Source organism: Mytilus californianus, unplaced genomic scaffold (genome assembly GCF_021869535.1).
Source record: "Mytilus californianus isolate M0D057914Y unplaced genomic scaffold, xbMytCali1.0.p SCAF_4, whole genome shotgun sequence".
In the NCBI taxonomy this organism is placed as follows: domain Eukaryota; kingdom Metazoa; phylum Mollusca; class Bivalvia; order Mytilida; family Mytilidae; genus Mytilus; species Mytilus californianus.
In genome coordinates, this window is record NW_026262690.1 from 125,197,991 (window position 1) to 125,219,886 (window position 21,896).

The 21,896-nt window shown below is 33.1% G+C and overlaps 1 pseudogene; it reads left to right on the forward strand.

Annotated features, from left to right (window-relative positions):
• The first annotated feature begins 977 nt into the window (after nucleotides 1–977).
• LOC127737223 (uncharacterized) lies at nucleotides 978–3,587 on the forward strand (annotated as a pseudogene).
• The last annotated feature ends 18,309 nt before the right edge of the window (nucleotides 3,588–21,896 follow it).

Sequence of the window (21,896 nt, forward strand, 5' to 3'; positions counted from 1 at the left end):
TATGGAAATATTTTATGATGTAAATGTCAGCCTCACAGGTTTTATTTGACCATGACCTCATTTTCACGGTTCAGTGCTCAGTGTTAAGTTTTTGTGTTTTGGTCTGTTTTTCTTATACTATGAGCAATAGGTCAACTATATTTGTTTTATGAAAGTATTATAAGCTGTACATATCTGCCTGGCATGGTTCATCTGACCTTGGCCTCATTTTCATTGTTCATTGGTCAATGTATAGTTTTCTTGGTGAAGTCTGTTTCTTTGAAACTATAAGCAATAGGTCAACTATATTTAGTCTATTGAACGATTATAAGGTGTACATGTATTTCTTGTTTGGATTATATGACCTTGACCTCATTTTCTTTGATCATGTTAAGTTTATGTGATAGTTGAAGTAAAGCTTTACATTTAGGACTATCAACATAATATCAATGGTTAGTAAAGAAAGCGAGACATTTCAGCGTGTGCACTCTTGTTTTAAATATAAAACAATGATGAAACCTTTGAAATAATTTATTTTTAAGATGTTTTATTAACCTCATTAATAGATTAGTTTCACATAAACGACTTATCTACCATGATCAGGCGATCACCGTAGAGCTGAATTTAAAATCTCAAAAAGTGTTAATTAAGGACGATTAACGAGACTGGGGGCCAACGACCTTAACGACCGGATCAATCAATCGATACGTGATGTATTGTAATGTACACACGACCTGTGTCACTGTGTATTACACTTTACAGGTAAAGAGACAGTGACAACTAACGAGTGTGTCGGCATCATGAAGGTATTCGGACTACTGTCAGTCCTATTAAATGACATTAAACAGATATTACAGGACAGAGATTTACAGACTTTTAACAATGTCAGTCTCCGAACTAATTTTTTACTTCCACATCAAGGATGTCAAATTGTTTCTCACACGTGTGCATGTTTGCAGTGTACATGGGACAAAAATCTAAACGATATACCAGATGTAATGGCATCAATGGTACAAAGAAGTTACAAGACCTATGTATGCTATGTATGGAGAGTTGTCTCATTGGCACTCATACCACATCTTCCTATATCTATTCCGTATGAATGATGGTGGAATTTCTGGTGGTGCATGTTCTTGTGTTGCAGGGTATGTATTTAAAAAAAATATACTTTTATTAAATTTCTTGAAATTTAGTTAAGTACAAAACTCTGGCAGGTCTTTTTCAATTATCATGATTATATCAAGGATTCGTATTGTCCTTTATTATATGATATTTATTATGACATTGGAAACAAAAATTATACATAGACATGTACATGAACAAACAAAAATTTCCTTTTTTAATCACAATAATTGTTGCTATTTACAGTTTCACTTTTTTATCAATGCCGAAACAATTTTATATTATATTTGAAACCTATTTTATATCAACCATATCAACATGGTTAGTATTTTCCATGTTTACAGCTATAGTTTAACTCAGAACTGTCATGACTGTTAACATGTAAATCTATGTGTTCCTGCATTTCAATTTTCAATTGATAAAAAGAATGAATTATTTTTGTTCTTGCTATTTTACCCATTTCGTCTCGAAAATCTATTTAATATTTGCCCCTGGACATTTATCAAACTACACTCAGTCGTTTACCCATCTGCAGATTATTGATTTTAATACATGTACATAGTTTAATGTGAAAGTACTACTTTTTCAGAAAAGGAGAGGCATGCAGTCATATAGCTGCATTGCTGGTTGCCCTTGAAGATTTTATCTCAAATGGTTTCAAAGACTTGCCAGTGGCCAAGACAGTTACAGATAAGTTGTGTAGTTTGAACAAACCTGCTAAAAGAAAAGTGGAGCCACAATCCATACACAACATCAGGATTGTAAAGTAAGGATACATGTAGTTTTAAATCTATACTGGTGCATTGTAAATCAGTATATTCTAAATTGCATATACAATGTAGGTAGTCAATGATTTCAGAGTGATTGTCATGAAAATTAGCTGAAATCCTAAATTACACATTTTTCAGCAATTTGTAGCAAAAAAGAAAAAAACTTGCCCAAAAGCAAGCATGACAGTGTTTAAATTGCACACTGAGTTTATGCAGATGCCATTTTATCATCATGTGTAGGCTACATTTTGTACCCAGAATATTTTGTTTTCTATTTGTAACATGTATTATATTGCTTCCCATTGGTTTCATGTGTTCTTATTTCTTTCAAATAAATGAGTTGTCCTGGACATGATTGAAATATTTTCCACTAGATGTTATTCAATCAGCAATCAATTTAATAACATTCATTGAAATTGTGTTACATTTATTAACCGCAAAAATCACATATATATTTTATTGGCTGTGTCAAAGAGTATTGGAAAGGGGGTTTGTGATCTAGTAAAAAATCATTTTAAATTTATGCTAGTTTTAATAAGAAAAAAATAGATATCCTCAAATTGCATGTGGTTGTGCGACCATGGGAGTGCAGATACCACTCTTACTGTTCGGATTTCTACAGAACTTTGCATATACATGTAAACCTTAAATCATTTTTCTAATTGAATATAAATGTACATGTATGTATAATTTGTGTATATAATGAGTGTTAAACACCAATCAATCAGTCAACCATGTATGTAATGATGTACATTTTCTTTGAACACAGGAATATGGTAAAACACCTGAGCAGAAAGCGACTTTTGAGAAATTGAATTTTGACCCCAGACATGCGACAGACAGAACTCGGAATGAAACATCTGTAAAGAAACTGTTTACAACATTGATGGATGTCAATCCAAAATGTTATTTTGTTATATACAACAGTCCAGTTGAATGCCATAAAGCAGATTGTGATAAGCAATTGATGCTAAAATCTGTTTACCCTTTAAGTATTCAAGAAATAAAAGAAAGAAGTGAGGCATTTACAAGAACATTAACTTTAACTAAAGAAGAAGCAGAAATCATTGAACAAAAATCAAAGGAGCAATCGACACACAGCATCAAATTTTCATAGAATTGCATTCCGCAGAGGCTACAAAGTTGTTGAGTAGTTTATTGTACAACAAGTGTAAACCAACTTATGCAATGCAATTTGGATTAGAGCAAGAAGACACTTCTGCTAAACGATTTGATGAGCAATAGGAACACTAGTACTTCTTCAGTATTCAACTAGAAAAGAAAGGATTTATTATTGATATAGATCATCCATATCTTGGTGCCTCAGTAGATAGAATAGTAACTATAAATGACCAAAAATATATTGTTGAACTAAAAAATCCGCCCTCAACATGGAATTTAAGCATTGAGGAAGCTGCTGGTAAACTTTCTTGTTTGAAAATTGATGAAAACAATGTTGTGACTCTAAATAGGAGGAATGCTTACTTCACTCAAGTCTAGGGACAGATAGCAGTTCTGAACATTCATAACTTTTATTTTGTTCTATGTACAAAAAGTGACATGCATTTTGAGTATGTTAAATTTGATGAACATTTTTGGAAGTCTGTAATGTCCAAACTAAAAACATTTCATAACAACATCTTTTTGTCTGAAATTGTGTATCAATCTGTAAAATATGGTCTACCAGCTTTAGATATTGGTATATTTAAGACATAAAAATACTTATCTTCAGAACAGAAAAAGATCATAAACTTTTAATTGTGTTAATTTCCTCTTTAAATGAAGTAAATTCACCATAAACTGTATACTGAGAAACAAAGAAAAAAAAGGACTTGCTGATTTAGTGCATGCATTTAAAAAATTGGGAGGGGGGGGGGGGGGGGGTGGTAGTCCAAATAACTTAGTGGCTTGAAGTCAGATGGAAAAATATGGAGTATATATATCACAGAGCAATTTCTATTTTTCTACACGTTACAGGTTATTCTATTGTTGAAGGCTATATGCTGAGCTGTAGTTGTTTACATTCTTTTCCTTTGGTCTTCTTTGACTAGTGGTCTGATTGGCAATCAAACAACAAAAATGTGAATCTCCATTTTTATTCTTACATGTAACATGCATGTATTTTATTTCAACATTACATATCTTATGTTCAATTAAGTTGCCTGAGCTGTATCACCGTTTAAGTGTTATTTATGAAAAGTATTTAACTTTTACTTTTTTAGGGAAAAAGGGGGGTGCTAAACAAAAAAGTATGCATGTATTTCTTCTTAGAGATATATAGGTAAAAATGCTTGTGTCTTACTTACCAACTGGCAATAAAAACTTAAGGGATGGCACTTTTCCGCTTCAAATCTTTAATAAAAATATTATTTTGCCTTGTATGATCTGGTATAGGAATGACCGTATAGTTTTGTACACATACATGTATTCATAATTTACCCAAGGTTCGTAATAATTTCAGCAGTTTGGAAGCTACATGTAAAACAGAATTAATGCAAATAAAGGACAATTGATATTACATTTTATTAATTTCACACTTGATTATAGGTGTCTGAAAGTTTGTCAAGTAGGAACAGGTTTTAAAAATGTCCTCTGCAACCACTGTTAGAGTTCCATTCAAGATATGAAAAGTTTTAATCTTTTGAATTGCCCCTTCAACATGTATCCTAACCTCAGCTATCCGACGTGTCTCCTCAACCTGACTGGCACTTAACTGGAATTCTCCACAACGAAAAGGGGGATATTTAATGTGGCACCACACTTTTTGAGATCGTCAGAAATGTCAAATCCTCTGTCAGCCATAACATTATGTCCTTCTTTCACTAGATTAAGAACACCAGATTTGTTAACTATAAATCTGTCTGAAGCTGCACCTCAATAAAGTGTAGACACAAATGTCACAGTCCCATCTGGAGAAATACCAACAAGTATTTTATATGTTTTTCTATGTTTATGAGAGGACCATGTCTGTCGCTGAGCCTGTTAAGCGGATGGTTTTTGAACATATATCTCTGTGGAGTCAAGTATTACCACTGTATTAGGAAACTTGGCAAATGCAGGTGGCATATATTCATTAACTTGCTCCCTACTTGGAAATGGAAAAAGCAATTCAAGTTCAAGTCTTAAAAATCATATCCAAGTGTTAAATAGTTTTGAAAAGTGAGTCTTTGAAATTGCAAAACAAGCAGCTATATCCTCCACTAAAAGTCCCAACCTCAATCGCACCAGAACAGCAAAAACATTCATTGTCAATAGAAAGACTTCTAACACGTCCCCGATTAACAATGTGGTCTGTTGTAGAAGTTTGTTTCCCTCTCCAGTATGTAAGTCTCTCTGCTTTTGGTCTTAAGTATTCTAATAAAGCATTGAATGTTGTGATATTAGGAAGTCCAGTGTAAAATTGAACAAATCTAATCTTGAATCAATCCTAATCCTATCTTATTTTTGGGAAATATTTTTACAAATTTATATGTGACGTCACTTTGTGTATTTTTTTAGAATTTCAAATGTGACGTCACTTTGTGCGTTGAGGCTTTAGCTAACTCGACTGTGTATTTTTATATGTTGGATTAAGTTGTTTTATGTAATGTAAACGTTTTTATTCTGTAGTTAGTCCCCACTTTGTTTTTATCATGTATATCTATTATATAGTCATTTTATAAAATTTACTGTTTGGAAAATTATAAATTATTCTAAATAAAAAGGATGTTCTTGTCCCAGGCAGAAAATCCTGGCCGTGTTAGGCGCAACTTTTTGGAAGTCTTAGTCCTCGGTGCTCTTTAGCTTTGTACTTGTTTTGGCTTTCAAACTTTTTCTATCTGAGCGTCACTGGTTGGTCTTGTGTGGACGAGACGCACGTCTGGCGTATTGAATTTTAAGCCTAGTACCTTCTGCTAGCTATTATTCGTGTGTTTCTTTGTCCTATATGTGCTCATTTATTTGTATTGTGGTCCTGTCATGTGATGTTGTCGTTTTGGTGTTGTGTTTGACGTTGCCATAAAAGCGGGAGGTTTGGCATGCCACAAAACAAGTTCAACCCACCATTTTTTTCTTAAAATGTCCTGTACCAAGTCAGGAAAATGGCCATTGTTATATTATAGTTCGTTTCTGTGTGTGTTACATTTTAATGTTGTGTTTTTGTTGTGTCGTTGTTCTGCTCTTATATTTGATACGTTTCCCTCAGTTTTAGTTTGTAACCCGGATTTTTTTTTATCTCTATCGATTTATGAGTTTCGAACAGCGGTATACTACTGTTGCCTTTATTCATTATTGGTCAACAAGGTCTCCACACAAAATTTGTGCTTCAACAGTTTATATTTAAGTGTTTCTTTCTCCTTGTTAACAGTCTGTAGAGTGAGGATAGTTCAGTTATCAATTTTTTTGTTGTCTACATTTGATTTGCAGCAAGCTTGAAGTTGTTGTCACCTGAGTAGCTTTCTGAACTGTTGTTATGGCATCCACGGTTTGCTGTACATGGTTGGTTTGTTGAAATTTATTTTCACATCCTGGTTGACATTGAACACCTGTTTTTGTTACTTTAGTTGCATTCGGATGAACCCAAATTTATGGTAGTCATGGTCTGATGTATATGTGTGCACATTTTGCTCTGGAATGATTAACGTTGTTGTAAACAGAGCAGGGTCAGTGCACGTCATTAATATCCATAGGATACGATTTTTGTCCAGTTCTAGTCAGTTTCTTTTTCTTACTCTGTGTCCCATGTTCAACGGCCCTGTCAAAATCTATAGCCCTTTTGCTTGCGTGTGTCTTTCTTCTTGATGTGACTGTCGTACAAGTGAGAGGTTTAGCGCTATAAAACCAGGTTCAATCCACCATTTTCTACATTTGAAAATGCCTGTACCAAGTCAGGAATATGACAGTTGTTGTCCATTCGTTTGATGTGTTTTGTCATTTGATTTTGCCATGTGATTAGGAACTTTCCGATTGAATTTTCCTCGGAGTTCAGTATTTTTGTGATTTTACTTTTTTCTTTTATTGGCGTTTCTGCGTTTGAACGAACCAAAGGTAAATTCATTGTAGGAACATAGTCAATATTAGTTGGATCTGCATTTTTTCTATACGTAGAACGAAGTGATATCCACAAATTTTAGTATTATCTGTAACTATGAATTATGTTTTCCTGTAAGAGCACGGCCAGTAGCATGAATCCACGAGTTTCTTCTAGACAACGGAGCCTTTAGAAATTGATGAAATGCGTAGCCCTTAGGCAAATTTGATCGTCTGTTGCTGCAACCGACAACACAACAATCGTCTCTTCCACCCATGACAAAATATGTGCATTTATGTATTAAGCTATCTTAAATTTGCCGAGTTAAAACATGAACTAGTTGTTTTGATCAATAAATAACGGACAAGTATCATGAAATATCGTAGTCAACTAATCAGGTGACGCATGCGCATTCAAATGTGTAACTGGTGTATTTACATAAACTTTAACGTGCGTTTTATTGTGGGTTGAAAACAAGAAATATTCAGGCATATCTATATTATTAAAGAAGTTTATTTTTTTTTTTATTAATTTCTTCAACATTTGTTCAACACAAATTTTGCATCCTTTTTCTGACAATCTAGTGGCATCATTTTATGGATTTTTTTCTGTCTTTTGTTATTTAGATGTATTGTAAATAAACGTGTTTTCTGACTTAAAGAGGTCTAAGAGCATGATATATGACGTACAAAATAAGGAATCTCATGTCATGTACAATATACATATGTTTAATACTGGCAAATATCTATCTCTAACTCATGATTCAAGCTTATTATGTTTTTAAGTTCAGATTTGGGAAAAGTTATTTTTATAGGGATGTGTGATTTTGAAAGAAAATGTACAGGCCTTCGAAAGAACTACACATAAAGATGCAGACGAAGTGACATGTGTTTTGAATAACAAATTTGGGTATGGAAATGGGTCGCAAATTGTATTGAAAAAAAGTCCTTATATGTGAAACATACGGCCTTTAAAAAATGTGAAAAAAGTGGAACAGCTCTCCTTATACATAAAGTAAGATTCGTCCTTGCAAAAATAATCGCTGAAATTTTTACTTACAAATGTTTTACCTGCCCTTACCAGAAGGCCAACACCCTGTTGTTCATTAGTAACTCCACATTAACCAGTAATAATGCCTTACCTAATCTTATCCTCACATTAGACTGTTTAGTTGATTTTATTAACAATGGAACCACACAAAATGTTTCCCTTTTTCTTTCATCATTTCTTATCGAAATCAATGGAGAGTGGTTGGAACATATGTGTAACTTTTGTGAAGTTGATGGGAGCAGCCAGTATTCGGTACAAACAGGAACTATTTCTTTACAGTTTCATGTACGTAATGACTATTATCAAGGTTTTAGTGTCATCTGAATATTGATGAGTCTTTTATAGACGAAACGCGCGTCTGGCGTAAATACAACATTTTAATCCTGGTATCTTTGATGAGTTTATTGTAAATAATCGGCCCCATAATAGTACTGACAAACCCTCATTGAACATTTATAAAGATATCAACAAAGAAGATAAAATGTGTATAACAAATTAAATAAATAAGGATCAGCAAAATGTTGTAATAAACGTCTGTCTCCATTTAAGTATATACAAACAAATACTTTACCTTTGTTTCGATCAAGAGAGTTTTGCAAAATCAAGCCATTTCAAGCCAATCAAATGAGTGTTATATAAATCAATTAAGATAAAAGTTATCGTTTACTCTTCAGGAATTGGTTCGTTTTTTTGTGTGTATAAATGGTTACAAAATTTATTACCATAACAGCTCAGATTACATATTTAGGGATCCTTGTAATTTTAACAGCCTTGCTTGATCATGAAACAATAAAATGAGTTTGAACTACCACAGTTTTCATGTTTGAATAAGCAGAATAATTGTTATTACCTTAAACACATCATCATAATACATACTACATAATATATTTGATAAATGATAAAACAAAATTTGAAATATACCTTGCAAATCAGGTTGAAGAGAACAAATGATTAAAGTCAACAAAAATGGTAGTCAGGTGAAAAACAAAAAACACCACACCTTATTTCATGTAAATTGTTTTCATAGAGATAACCCTCTTCTGGTTTATTGTTAACATATAACTGGTTCAGATTGTGATTATGTCAATAAGTCGAACGCTTGATCGACGTTTGATTAAATTTATCTATCCGTTCTATTCTGTACGACATATGGTCTAGTTAAGGAAAGCCTTTTAGGATTTGGTTGACTTAAAACATGTTTAAACCGCATTGTGCGCTTGTGTCAAGTCAGGCTAACGTAACCAAGCGTTGGTTGTTTATGTTTGCATTTATTTATACATAATTGTTTTAAATGGGGAGTCGGGTTTTGGTGGTTAGAATGGTCCTTTAAAATGTCCAATATGTTTGACAATTGCCTTATTTATGTATTATTGTACAATGTATATAATAGATCGTTTTCTCTCAGTTTTTGTGCAATCTTGCGAAAGAAGTTTATCTGTGATTACAGTTCATAAGGAAATATCTCTAGTTATAGGATCTAGACCTTTCATCTTCATGTTAGTCTCATTCCTAATCTGGTCTAAAAGAAAATCGGTCAAGATTATGTTCATTGAAAAAAAATGAAAAACAATTATTGGAAAAAATAAGCAATTACAACATGTCGAAATATCACAGAGAACAAAAGACACAATGGGATTAGCCGTTTTTAGGGACAAGTGAGCTTTTCTCATCATTTGGAGTCCGTCGTCTATCGTCGTCGTCCGTCGTCGTCTACGTCGTCCGTTTACTTTTTACAAAAAACATCTCCTCTGAAACTGCTGGGTCAAATTAAATCAAACTTGGCCTAAATCATCCTTAGGGTATCTAGTTTAAAAAATGTATCCGATGACCCCGCCCATCAACCAAGATGGCTGCCATAGCTAAAAAAGGAACATGGGGTAAAATGCAGTTTTTGGCTTATATCTCTGAAATTAAAGCATTTAGAACAAATCTGACATGGGGTAAAATGTTCATCAGGTCAAGATCCATCTGCCCTGAAATTTTCAAACAAATCAAACAACCCGTCTTGAATATTATAATAATTAGAGATAAACTGTAAACAGCGAAATTGTTCAGCAACGTAAGATCTACAAATAAGTCAGCATGACCAAAATTGTCAATTGACCCCATAAGAAGTTGTTGCCCTTTAAAGTCAATTTGTTAATTTTTGTAATCTTTTACAAAAATCTTCTCCTCTGAAACTACTGGTCCAAATTAAACCAAACTTGGCCTAAATCATTCGTATGGTTTTTAGTTTCAAGAAATGTATCCAATGACCCCGTTCATAAACCTAGATGGCCGCCATGGCTAAAATAGAACATAGGGGTTTACTACAGAAGTCTATGGGAAAATTGTAAAAAAAACAATTTTAAATAGTCGCAACTTGAAATCTAATTTAAATAATGATAAGCGGTCTTCAGTAACTATTGTAAGACTACAATGGAATGACCTGCTTTTAATTTAAATACTAGGCCAAATTAAACCAAACTTGGTCTCAATCATTATTGTGGTATCTAATACTATTTATTTTGATTTTAACCTTATTTTACATGATTTCCAAAATCACAGTATATACAGGTGAGCGACACAGGCTCTTGAGAGCCTCTAGTTTTTATGGTGGTATGGTGACATTTAGTTATCTGCATTCATATCTTTTGGTCTTTGGAAGAGAGAAATTTCGTTTGCAATCCAAGCAAAAGTCGTTATTTTTATATACATATGATAAATTCAAAATTTAAGAACCGGTAAAGTATGTAGCCACGAGATATAAAGGTTAAACACCCAACAACCATATTTTCGACCAAATAAGTCTTCATCAAGTTTGTTTAAGGGCAAAACAATTCAGATCACTTGATGAATGAATAGTAGTATAAACCACAAACAAATTTCACATCCAAGCGATGCATATGTTGAAATGGCTTCTTGTTTATTTCATTAACACAAAAAAAAATATAACAAAATAAAAACACATCTCATAATGATCAAGTGTAGCTAAACTTTAAACATATTAATTCAAACTGTTATAAAATAAAAAGAAATAAGAAGATGTGGTATGATTGGATATGAGACATCACTCCACCAGAGACAAAATGACTAAGAAGGTTATCAACTATAAAAAATCGTACCACCATTAACAATGAGGAAATCCCGTGCGCATAGCAATTCATAAAAGGCCCCGAAATCACAAATGTAAAACAATCCAAAAGAGAAAACCAACGACCTGATTAATTCAAAATTATGAGATAAACGAAAAACACATATCATTCGCAGCAACAAACAACAACCACTGCATTACAGACTCCTGCCTTTGTACAGCCACATACATAATGTGGTGATGTTAAACATGTTTCGGTCACGCCAACCCTTTCTCAACTTGGAACTGTGGTGTAACAGCACATTTGGTGGGGTTCGTGTTGCTTAGTCTTTAGTTTTCTATGTTGTGTCATCTGTACTGTTGTTTGTCTGTTTGTCTTTTTATTTTTTGCCATGGCGTTATCAGTTTGTTTTAAATCTATGAGTTTGACTGTCCCTCTGGTATCTTTCGTCCCTCTTTTATAAGAACAAACTATAAAAATCAGTTGAAAAGGTATTCTCTCATCAGATATCATTGATCATTAAGTACGGCAGAATAAAAGTTTATTTGAGCCTTTCAATCCGAGCGTCACTGATGAGTCTTATGTAGACGAAACGCGCGTCTGGCGTATTAAATTATAATCCTGGTACCTTTGATAACTATTATTATTCAGGAATTGTCTTTTTTCTATTATACGACCGCAAAAACAATTTGGTGGACGTATATTGCTATCACGTTGTCGTCGTCGTCGTCCGAAGACATTTGGTTTCCGGACAATAACTTTAGTTTATGTGTATGGGTCTCTATGAAATTTGAACAAAAGGTTATTTCTCACAAACGGGAGGTTGGGATTGTTTTTTCTGGGTGATGGTCTCAACCGTTTAGGAATTAGGGGCCAAAAAGGGGTCCAAAATATGCATTTTTCTAGTTCAGGACAATAACTTGTGTATAATTAGTATTTTGATTGCTCTGAAATTGTACCACAAAGCTCAATACCACAGTAGAAGGTTTGGATTAATTTTGGGGGTAATTGCCCAACCCGTTTAGGAAGTAGGAGCAAAAAAAAAGAGTCTAAAACAAGCATTTTTCTAGTTTTCGGACAATAACTTGGGTTTAAGTGTATGGATAACTCTTAAATTATATCACATTTTACAACACAAAATCTTCAAATATTTTTTTTATGTTTATTTAGGGGGGGGGGGGCAATTGTTTTCCTGAAGATTTAAGAAATTGTTCATTTTCCAAAAAAAAAAAAAAAAAAAAAATGGGGTCATAAAAATTTATTTGGTTAATTATTTGTATATAGGCTGAAAACTGATTTACTAAGTATTGCGCAATTGCACAGCGTTTTGCACAACAGCAAGAAATCTTCAATTGAATATCAATTCAAATCATATAACATGTATAACCAATTTCAAGTATTTTGACTACATTTTTTCTGTGTCAGAAACCGATAAGCAGTTTATTACACCATAGAACGATGTTCTTACCTTAAAACAAAATTAAAGATAGAAAGAGTCCACTTCATGGAGAAATAAAGCTTGATCATCATTGATCCCGAACAAAACCATGGCAATTAATCCTACCATTTTAACTTCAACTTTGTTGTATACTCTCAACACTGGTAGCTGGCTGTTTAGCACTAAATATTAAAAGTCTGCATGTACCTCACAATGAATTTATATGATCTTTTGTTTTGAACTATCCCAAAAAGAACATTTTTATTTTTTTCCTAAACAGGTTATTTTGAAAGGTGAAGCCACCACTAGCATCCACAATAAAAGTCCAATTTGATGAAAGATGAACTAAGAATTTAAATACAAATATCAAATTCAATTACGAATTGGTTGATCTATACGATGTGTCTGTGTTTATACTAACTAAAATGACATTTTTACCACGTCTTAAAATGTGGTTTAACATCTATGTCGTCTGTCTGTACCGAACGTGACCTATTCCCGAATATGACTGTTATACCGAGTGTGAACTTGCATTGCTATACGACGTGTCTCGGTATTTTGTACATCCAACATTCATGTATTTACTTTTGATGTTTCTGTTATGGTTCCGGTTGGATAATGTGTTATATCTTATTGTTTGTTGTCCAAATAATTATAAAATTGCATTTCAATACCATCATTGTCGTGAAAATTATTTGGACGAGTTTTGTGAACATAATTGTATAAAGTTCGAGTTTTTACGTTGGTTACGTAAGAGCGTCACTGTTTTTGATATCCTGTGGTGTTTGTCGTTGGTGGGGTGTGTTTGTTGTTGATCTGCGGTTTGCATGTTGTGTCGACTATTTTATCATTTGTTTCTCTGTAATGAATTTTCTTGCGTGTGTTTGTGCTGTATTTCTGTCACGTAGTGTTTTCATTTTAGCGATATAGATTTTTAACATTGTCATAAAGCGGGAGGTTTGGCTAGCCATTAAACCAGGTTCAATCCACCATTTTTCTTTAAATGTTCTGTATTAAGTCAGGAATATGACAGTTGTGATCAAATATTTTGTTTCTATGCATGTTTGCGTTTTATTTTTGTTGCACTTCAGTGTTCCTGTTGTTCCTTTGGTTTCATCTTATAGTTGATGTTTCCCTCGGTTTTAGTTTGTATTCTGGTTTTGTTTTCTCTCAATCGATTTATGACTTTTGAACACCGATATACTACTGTTGCCTTTATTTTTTGTTTGTTTAAAAAGAAGGACAACTTGCAAGTAAACAAAAACACCATTTGAACAAAAAGTTCATTTTGGTTGACAGTGTTGGTATTAAAATTTCAAAATTTACCAAAAAACATGACTATTGAAACTACGCACGGGTGCGACATGTGTGTGTCAACAGAAAAACTTTATTGACAACTTATTTGCTTTGTTTTGTGGGGGTATATTTTAAACAGACACACAGACATTCCTTTGCAATCAATTGTTCTGTTGTCCTAATATTGTTTCTTTATTCTTTAGACAAAATATTAAAGGGCCTCCCAAAAGTACGTATGAAATCATTCTACGCTAGCAGAAACAATTTGTTACATTGATTATGTTGATCAATACTATCACATTGCAACTGGAATCAAAGGATACAACAGGCACAGATTAAGACGGGACATGCACCCCCACATAATAGAATAAAACACTTTAATGTTTTTCTTACTCAAAATTGTAATGTTACCATCTCAAACCTAACATGGATTGGCGGGCTAGAATGTCTACTTTGTCATATTTTTTAGATTCTCCTAGAATTCTACACTACCACTAAAGATACTTTGTCAATTATTGTATTGTGTACGTTATACTTTTGTTTACCTGCATGCGAATTGCATGATAGTAGATTAATATTTTATTGCTGGTTGACCGTATTGGAATATTTGTATCAAAGATGACCATGAATATGTTCCAATTGCCGTACCCATAATCCGGTCCATATTTTCTCGATTGTGATGTCATCGAAAGAAACGTATCACCGGCTTTGCACTTATATGAGCAACACGCCTTATGCAGAAGAATCTACTTACGCTCCTGGAGGAACTGTGTTCATACCTAGTTTGTGTTGTCTTTGGTTTATCTATGTATTGTTTTGTGAACGTCGTCGTTTTTCGTGATCTGTCATGGTGTCGCAGTTTTTCTTCGACTACTGAATTCAGAATGATCACTTAGCATCATACGCCTAAGTTTCGTTGAAGTTTTTAAGATTTGTGTTGAAAACAAAAATTGGTAGGTCTTTTGAAACTGTTATTGAATAATTACCAAATTCCTTAGTTCAGTTAATGAGAAAAAATCCTTATCCAATTTATATAAAGCAGGTGCACAACACTTATGTATGTGTAATCATTCTAAAAAGCATGAAGGATATGAAATGAAAACCGTATGGAAGTTGAAACACAAAATATATTAAAATGAATTTACATTCCTTAAACTATAAAAGCAGGTCCAATACTTCCATATGTTTGTAGTTATTCGGCTACGTTTAAGATATCTAGGTTGAAAACTAAAGACGGAATTGACTTCACAAAACAGGCACCGTCCTTTTCAAATTTTGCATAATTTTATACAAGTTTTCATCCTTAAATTTTTTTAAAAATTTGACATTGTTTATTACGCAATTTCGAGAAGACGGTTTGAAACAAACGACTGGTGCACCCAAAATATATTTTAAATATATTTTAAATGAGTACGTATAAGAACTGGGTTTATACTTATGGTAGTGTAGGTTTTTCCGGTTGATATAGTTAATCTAGCACTCCTACCCCTGCATATATGACCTTATTCGTATTTCACAAGACTTATTGGAATTTTTGGTTTTTAGTGGATTTTTTTTATTTCGTCTTGGCTTTTGCTCTCTTAGTACTCATCATTGTTTCGAGCGCCACTGACGACTCTTATGAATGTAGACCCAACGCATGTCTGACATACTTATATCCATGAATGTTTTATGAATGTCCCTCTGGTATCTTTCGCCACTTTTTTTATCACTTCTTAAATTTTACGGACGCCATCACGAGTTGTTTGACCGTTATGGAATATCCGTTTCACAGATGATATCGGATATGTTCCTTATGTCGTAGCTACAATCCGTTCCTTTTCTCACGAATTTGACCTACCGAATTAGACCATCCCCAGTTTTGGTGGGATTCGTGTTGCTTTGTCTGAAGTCTTCTATGTTGTGTCTTGTGTACTATTATTTGTCTGTTTGACTTTTTTCTTTTTTAACCGTGGCGTTGTCAGTTTATTTTATCTATGAGTTCTTTCGCCCATCTTTCTTAAAAATCGACTACAGAATACTTGATTGATATGTGATTCATTTTATTATACAAAAGTAAATACCTCAAAATGAATGAATTCAATCGTTTTTTTCGATTAACAATTTATAACCTGTATATCTGATAACTTCCATATTAACATAAATATGAAGTAAAGACATTTAAATCAAATCAATGATAAAATAGAATCTAAAAGTATATTATCACTAATACAATAAAACGTAAACAATTTCATTTAAAAATGTTAATACCAGGAAGCACTTCACATATTATGTCAAACGTTTTCTTTGTTGCGTGCTCAACAACAAAAAAATTCAGATCAATATGTAAATACTTTCTTATATAAGAAATTACCGCAAAAATGTACCAGCATAACCAAAAATATAAAGAGCATTAAATTGAAGCATTTACCATTTCTTAATATTGATTTCAATGCTCTATAAGGCCACCATAAAATATTCTTTCGATTTTTCAGATGATTACAAAGAGTCGGCGAGCGACTGTCATCAATATTGTTTCGTAATTTTGTGTTACTGTGGATTCATTTTTATTCGTGGTATACCAATTTTCGTGGTTTTCGTGGGACACAACAAACCACGAATTTAAGAATTCAACGAACAATAATCCCGACAAATTTGAAATGAATCGGATGTTTACTTCCGGTTATCTTTTGCAATACTAGTGTAGTGTTGATTCGGGACAAACATGGTAACAAAACACGTGTTTTAAATAAAATAGAAAAGTATTTTGATTACATTTATTCATATTCTAGTATTCCACTTTCATTTAAACATTTTAACAAACATTACATACAAGTACATATAATTAATTAATTGAAATTATATAACCGCTCAAATACACATAACAACACATTTGCACACATACTTTTAACAATCTTTAACAAGACTTCGCATACATACAATGTCACTCAGTACGAAACAAAGCACTAGATAAAATGTTCTAATGTCAAATTTACAATAAACCTGCCTTACGGAAGCCAGACTTGATTAGGTCGGTACGGGTGGACATGATCTGGTGTGTTGAAACTATCCACTGGGCATGAACGGGTTTCATGACCGATGTCTTCAAATCTACGATGACCTTTGGTGCACGTTCACCGGTGATGTCTTCTTGATGGTTTAGTTGTTGCACTACTTGTGCTGAGTACCAGTCGTGGAAATTAGATTTTAATTGTTCTTTATATTCTCGGTTAACGGATAAGTCCAACGGCTGTAGTTTGTCAGTACAGGCTGCAGGCACAAACAAGGGAATGATGTCATTTTTCTTTAAGTGGCTTAGCAGCTTTTCTCCTGTGTGGGCTCTGTAAACATCAAAGATAGCTACGGCTTTCTGGTTTTTCTGAGAAAGAGGAAGATCCTCAATAATACCCTCTACGTAAGGCAAGATGACTTTATCTACAAAACGGATCATTGTGTCTTCATTGCTCCAATGGATTTCGGTACTTGTAACATCCCAGTTGTCTGGAAAATCGACACCTTTCGGTAAACTACGGTCTGTTTTACCCTGGTAGATTAGCTGAGGTGGCAATAGAGACCCGTTCATAGATGTTGCTAGAAGAAGTGTTATTTGACGTTTGTCATCAATACCGGTGATTGGTACCTGTTGGGAGCCCTGTTGCTCCATTGTCCAGTCGCCGCCTGGTATCAGCTGACACCCGGTCTGGTCCCAGTTAATCACAAGAGAGTCTGGAATGCTGTGTTGCTTAATGACTGTGCTGACTTTTTTTACATACTCCTGTTTAATGTCGTCGAAATCAGCTGGTAGATGTTTTACACCCTTGGTTCCCTTACGCTTAACGAAGCCCATGCGGCGGAGAACGGAAATAGCGTAGGTCTTTGTGATGTTGATATGCCCGCCATACTTTTGCAGCTTGTGTCTGGCGAACTTTGTCACAACGGCCTCAGCTGCTGCCATAACGATGCGTGAGTTGATGACTCCACCGTTCTTACGCACGTTGAGAATCCATTGTTGAACGTCGTTATCTAGGTGACCAAGTAAGAGAGGATTTCCACGTGGCGATCTTGGTAAAACCTCTATGTCTCCACCTCCTTAAATAAACAATAAAAACTTTAAAATATCATTCATAATTTACGTTTTTAAATTGATATAAATTATTCATAAGAAAATAACGGTAAATGAGTTGTTAATTACCGTGTCAAAATCTGGTTTTATTGCCGATTAAAAGGATTAAGGACGGGACATTGCCCTTAGGTTAAATTTTTGTGACAGGAACAAGAAAATTCACACCTTTGACTTTGCAAATATGTAGACAATCGTTAAATAAGGTAACACAGGTAGAATATAAATTTTTTTCAGATTTAAATTTCAATAAATTGCAGAAGTACTTTTGTTTATTCTAAACAAAAACTACACAACTTGCATTTCAAATAATATTCTGATAAAATGCCGTTTAAGCATTGTGTTTCTTTATTCTGGACAGAAACAACATTTTATGAAAATAAAATGTTACTGTACAAATTGGATTAAGAAGGAGTTGGGAGTACACAAATTGCATTTCAAATAATATTCCGTGAAATTGTCGTTTAAGCGTGTACTTTAGTTTATTCTGGACAAAAACGACATTTTTTACGAAATAAAATTTTACTCAACATATTGGTCAAAGGAAGAGCACGGAGGTTACAAATTTCTTTCAAATGATATTCTGATAAAATGCCGTTTAAGCATTGTGTTTCTTTATTCTGGACAGAAACAACATTTTATCAAAATAAAATTTTACTGTACAATTTGGATTAAAAAGGAGCTGGGAGGACACAAATTGCATTTCAAATAATATTCCGTGAAATTGTCGTTTAAGTGTGTACTTTAGTTTATTCTGGACAAAAACGACATTTTTTACGAAATAAAATTTTACTCAACGAATTGGTCAAAGGAAGAGCACGGAGGTTACAAATTGCTTTCAAATAATATTCTGATAAAATGCCGTTTAAGCATTGTGTTTCTTTATTCTGGACAGAAACAACATTTTATCAGAATAAAACTTTACTGGCACCTGAACCTAACGCGATTTACTGTTACACAATTTAATTATAATTCTTTTAGACACATCAGTAATTTCATACTTTATACAATTAAAATTTTAATTAAAAATTCGATCATAAAAATTTAAAGTGCAATAATTATTTCCGATATGAATCTAAAAATAAGAATAAAATTAGCTTTTTTATGTAAAAAAACTAAGCACTAGTACTATTAAGATAAAAAAAATTTCAAAGTAAAACGTTAAAGAAATTTTCAATGAGAATAATTATATTTAGCATTGAATCTAAAAATTGAATATAAAAAAGAAAATATTTTTCTTTGAAAACAGATAAAAAATCACGATAGTTACCTTGTTTTTTAAATTTAAGGTAGGTGTCTCTCATGCTACGAACAGACGTCTCGCTAACTTTCTTGCCTAGGTCACTGGAAAACTTGCGTGCAGCTCTAGCAACGCCATTCTCGACTGAATATCTGGCAATTTTAGCACGTGTCTCGTCATCATAAAAGTTGTAGTCTCCCCGTTTGCGTTTTCTGGTTGGAGTAGTTGGAAGGCTAGTAGCAGAATTCATCGTGTCAATACCGTCGTTGGCTGCTTGGGTTACAAGAACATCACGTTGTGTACTGCATTGAGATGGATCGGGCAAGCCTGGCGTGGCAGGAGCTTTCACCTTAATACTACCGGACTTTAACCACTGTTGAAGCGACATTATTTGTTATGAGGGAATCATATTCCCCAAAGTATATATAACAAAATCGTGAGATGAGTAAATTTTATCATTGTTGTATGGCTTGGGTTCCAGCTTGGATAGCAAACTTCGTTAGCTTGTTTCTTACTTTTGATCATTTTCTAATTACTTCTTATTATGTCTTGATTAGGAAAAATAACTTTCAATCAGTTGTACATCAAAGGGCCTTTGTATACCTTATAAAATTCTAACGACAAATTATAAATTGTAAAGCAAACAAATCATTAGTTGCCTTTGTCCACGCTTGTAAATGAACACTTTAACATAGAATGACCAAGCGAGGATTTTGACGATTCAAAACATTTTCAATGAACTACTATCTTTTGTTTAACTATTCTTCATACAGAGATCCACGAATTTACGTATCTGAAACATTTTTTTTTTTTTTTGAAACAGCGAACCACGAATTTACGTATCCCACGAAATGCCTTTTTTGCTCTATCCACGAAAATTGATACCCACGAAAATAAATGAATCCACAGTAAAATACAATGAATAAATAGGACTGAATTTTAATCATTTCAAAGGTAATTTATTGAACATGTCTAAAATACATCAGCATATTTTATTGGAACAAAAAATAAATTGACATGCCAATAGCAACCAAGCCATTTTCGGAGTTTTTTTATGACACTGAAATCATTTAGTGCTTGAACCTCAAAATTCAAAAATGTCTCGTCGTTTCTGATGATTTTTTTCAATAAGCACACCTGTTCGATTTGTAGTCTGGTACGAAATAAGGATTTTAAAGTTCTACATTTTTAAAAGAGATAAACAAATTTAATAGTACGTGAATAAATAGTGCAATTGAATTCTAGTATACTGCAAAAAGTAAAATAACAAAAATACCGAACTCCAAGGAGAATTTCAAACGGAAAGTCCCTTATCAAAGGACAAAATTAAAAGCTCAAGGTGTAATACCACCATTGATTTTCCCCTATTAGTCTTTGTTAAATTTGCACTTTTCAAAAAAATGTGCAGAATTTATCTTTGTTTCAAATAAAGAAATACTTGGCGTGAGTAAAGATTTATCCTGTCCAGTACTATAGAAAAAATTTCACATAACATTTCATTGCATATAAGAAAATAACCATCACTTGAAGTTAACCAATCAAATTTTTCCCCTTTTTTAACCTGTGTACAAGCTTTAGTAACCATGTAACCTCAAGTTTCCAAAATATTCTATAGAAACCCCAAATAAAGAAATAATGGTGCTTTGAAATACCCAAGATATATGTTTATGACTCAGAAATGGTTTACTGCAATGAAATGTAGGATCAATTACCTACAACTGTCAAATTCAAGGGAATATTTTTTTTCGACCTATTTTCGTATGCAACCGGATGTGACGTACTATGATTTGGTGGTATTACACCTAAAGAAGACTTTTTTGTTAAATAAACTGAATGTGACTTTTTTCCTTTGTAATACTGGTTATTTCAAGCATTCCTGTCAAGTTTTGTCATAATCAGTTCAATAGTTTGAGAAAAATCTAGTATAATGTAAGACGACATCTTTAGCGATTCGAGCAAAATTTCTTCGAAAAATCCAAACCAAGCCGCATCATAATAGAATATAGTGTGGACCAATAAATGATCAAATATTTATCTCATCTGCCTACAAACAGTTGAATATGATACAACAGATGACTTTAGGATGATAAATACTACTAATGGACCTCTTTGTCTTCCTTATAAGGTCTCTTTTGGTCCATTTATACCTCTCATTTCCTCAAAATTTCTACTTTTTAGGCCAATAAATAAAAAATTTGGGGTAACTTTCACTCATTTATGATTGAAATGTTATTATAAATGATTAATTGAAGTATTCAAGCTGAATGAACTATCCATATAAAAGTTTACTGTCTCCAAGGAGGTTTCAATAAGTCCTTACGTAAAACTTAAATTTACGCCGCGTTCCAGAGAGGGACACAAAAAACTTCTCTTTTGGTGAATAATTTGTTGTTACTGCTTTAAAAATAATTTCATTTACTTAAAACTATGTATTTATTAAAGTATTTCTTAGGAAAAATTTTCTAGTATAGCAGAATATAAGAAATAAGGAGAAAAAGCTCCCCAAAACTCTAAATATGGCTTGTTCTGTCAACTAATATTCATGGTAAAGTCCTATTTCAAGGAAATTTTCTCATAAAATGTATTTTGGAGACTCAATCCACTCAGAATATTTCATTATTTGTAATATTTCACTTAAATAGCAAGAAATTTTAACACATGAGAGTACACACAAGGTCAAAGGTGCATGTACAGCTTCCCATATTAGGTGTAATACCACCATTGATTTTCCCCTATTAGTCTTTGTTAAATTTGCACTTTTCAAAAAATTGTGCAGAATTTATCTTTGTTTCAAATAAAGAAATACTTGGCGTGAGTAAA